Below are 3758 nucleotides of genomic sequence, written 5' to 3' on the forward strand. Positions count from 1 at the left end.
CAGGTGGCTGAGGGAAAACCCACAGCCCCGATCATGACATATGGTGTTTGATGCATGATTTTATGATGCCACCCTTGAATTAATCAGTGCTCCACTAAGGCCACCCCTGTTAAAAAAGTCTAGAATCGCCACTGAGCGGAAGCATGGTAGTTACGCACTTTATTTTACAATGCCATTTTCCTGTTCTTATTTTATTTTAATAACTGATCCACAAAAATATCAATAAAAAATTAATATAAAAATTATACAAAACGAAATTCGTTTAAGAAGGGATTTTCCACAAATAAAAACGTACGAAGTGGTCAAAAAAATTGTGTCTGACCCTCTCCAATTCTCCCTGCTTATTGCCGTCCAATTCATACCACGTCCTTTATGACATTTACAAATTACACAAACTTCTTTCGTAATTAACATATTAAACTGAAACAAAACAAATAATATTTAAACATAAATGTAAAACAGAAAATAAATTGTTTCTGAAATGGCTGCAATTAACAATATAGATTGCACTTTCTCTTTCCGTTTGATCTGTTCTTTAATCTAACCTTTGCCGCTTTTTTATCATTCTTGAAGTAAACATTTGCCCTTTTGGTGATTAAATAAACTGTTTTAGATTTCTGCTTGAACTACACAATGTGTCCTGTGTGTGTTTGATACCTGCAAGTTATCTGTTAACGCAGCGCTGCACTTTTGTCCGGTTTCATTAAGGGTGGGTAAAAAAAAAGGATTCTCGGATGCATCTCAATCCTCTCTTCAATGAGCGTGTGTTTTCCCCGCATATGGCACGTGCGCGCGCTAGAGACGAGGCGGGCTTCATTGCACAGGATTTGCACTGTGAGCTACATGTGCATTGTTTGACAGTGTCAACTTTCAACCGCAGTTTTTTTACTTTACATATGCCTTCATTTCTGCCGTTTGTAATGCAGTACTGCACAAAACTCGCGCACTGACAGACTTTGACTTGTGCTTTGGGTTTGTTCGTCCTAAAAAGCTCGATTGCGGATGCGGTTAAATGCACTTGCATTTTCGAATACTTTTATACGAAACTGATGTACTGTACACACAGTCAGTTATGTTTTTAGAGCAGGACAAAACATTTGATATATATCGAAATAGATCTGTGCATTCGTTTTAATGCAGCCTGTTAAAGGAGCTACTGTCTACGATCTCATCAGTAATAATCAAATGATAAAGAAAAAAGAACACTTATTTTAAATAAGTTATTGTTTAAAAAAATAGCCTGCTAAAATAATGGAAAAATCAATTAGATAGAAAATGTAAATGAAAATGTAGCCATGTGCAGTAATATTGCTGAGTAAACTGAGAATGTGATGCATGGTTATATTTAGTTGATATTGAATATTGTAAATTAAATTTAATCTTAATTTTAAGATGGCAGTAGGCCTACTGACATACAGAGATTCCAAATATAAACAAAAGGCATAAAACCAAAAATTTTACATAGTTAAAATGTAAAGATTCGCACCCCTTTACAATGAGCCCATTTGCAACATCAACTAAGATTGATGAAAGCTGTAGAATAGAAGTGTTGTTCCTTGTTAGAGTCTGTTAATTTCAACATTTACTGTAATATTGTTACATTTTGAAATTTATTTTGTTAACATTAAAGGTTGTATCAGCGATTTCTAGCCTAAAACATAAGTGTCAATTTCAGCTTACCTTTCTTCAGGATCCGCTCGCTGCCTGCCCCATAAATTGTCTGTGAAAAAAACGCGTCTCTCTGGTCAGCCTAGGGTCCGAGATATGCCAAAAAAACAATCGGCACTACCAACCTTTCCACAGCAAAAACAAACAGTGTTCCAACCAATCAGCGTCAGGGATTTGGTGTTGTGGACTTTCGCTCCGCCTCCCTCACATCCCTGCACCAGTAGGAAAGTCCACAACACCAAACCCCTGACGCTGATTGGTTGGAACACTGTTTGGTTATCTGTGGTGTGTTGATAGCGCCGTTTGTTTTTTTGGCATATCTCGGACCCTAGGCTGACCAGAGAGACGCGTTTTTTTCACAGACAATTTATAGGGCAGGCAGCGAGCGGATCGTGATGAAAGGTAAGCTGAAATCGACACTTTATGTTTTAGGCTAGAAATCGCTGATACAACCTTTAATGAACTATGAAATAACTTTAATGATCAATATATAATTAATATTAATATTTTTATTTATTTACCAAGTATGGTTTAGTATTTTTTTTTTTAAATAGTAGATTACTTTTTTAGTTTTCGTTTAGTATCCATTTTCAAAAACTATCGGTTAATTAATTGGTATCGGCCAGTGTGGTCCAACCTAGCTATCGGTATCGGTAAAAACCAATATTGGTCGACCTCTAATTCTTAACTATCAAATTTTAAATTCTTATCCAAAATTATGCCAAGATACTTGACTTCATTCACTACTTCTTAATATGCACCTTAAATACATCCCTTGCAGGCTTATTTCGTATGGAGAAGCATATAGAAGCTGTTTTCTTAACATTAAGAGTTAAATGTGACATCTCAAGCCATCTAGAAATTTTCTGCAATGCCTGAGTCAGATGCTCACCTGCCTAGCTAGGTGTTTTAGCAGACACATGGATGACAGTGTCATCTGCATACAACTGACAGTTGACACCCGGACAGCAGCTAGGTAGGTCATTTATATACATTGTAAACAACAATGGGCCAAGTACTGACCCTTGCGGTACTCCCAAGTTGTTTGCACACAGAGGTGACCTCACCCCATTAACCCTAACACATTGCTGTCTTCTGCCCAAATAGGACCCAAACCACTGTAAAGCTTCTGATGACATTTTAAACTGATTTAATTTATTTAATAAAATGCTATGATTAATAGTGTCAAAGGCCGTCTTTAGGTCAAGGAACACTGCCCCAACTACATTTCCTTTATCCAATGAGACTTTTATTTTGTCAAGCAAATAACAGTTAGCTATTTCAGTGGAATATTTCTCTCTAAATCCGACCTGCTGTGGATGATGGTTAGACTCTAAATGTTCCGCAAGTTGTTCGGCAACAATCTTTTCCAGAACTTTGGAAACTACAGCAATAGGAATAGGACTATAATTACTAACTACCTCCTTATCTCCCAATTTATATACCGGTGTAATTATTGCTTTTTTCCAGCTCTCTGGGAATGTTTTTGCTTGTATTGACAAATATACTAAATAGGTAATCGGCTTCAACAGACAACTTTGGTATCTTTTGATTAATTCAGCGTGAAGTCATAGATGTCCTTAGACATAGAATTACACACATTTGCAATCACTTTCTGAACCTTATCAAGAGATACCTCTTTAATATAAAATAAGCCTGTATGGTCAGAATTTAATTCTTTAGCTGATGACTCAATTTACTTAAAATGACGTGCTGATTCTTGTACGGATTCAATGAAAAAACTATTACAAACATTTGCTATAGCCTCATTACTACGAATCATATTACTACTAACTTGAAGACAATTTATAGTAGAATGTTTTTGCCTATTTGAATTTGACAGTCTATTTATATGTTGCCACAATTTAGAACTGTTGCCACTGGCCTCCTCAATTAATTTGTCTTAGCCTTTAGCAACACTGATAATACTTTATTCCTCAAGCCAGTGTAAATAAGATGGTCAGTATAAGATTTTGTTAATAATGACTTTTTAAGAGCAAGATCTCGCCTTTTAATAATCTGAAGAATATCACTGTTAAACCATGGAAGAGAGAATTTCTTAGGCCTACTCTTCCAGGTTTTCGTATATT

The sequence above is a fragment of the Garra rufa genome, chromosome 1 (genome assembly GCF_049309525.1).
Source record: "Garra rufa chromosome 1, GarRuf1.0, whole genome shotgun sequence".
Classification (NCBI taxonomy): Eukaryota; Metazoa; Chordata; class Actinopteri; order Cypriniformes; family Cyprinidae; genus Garra; species Garra rufa.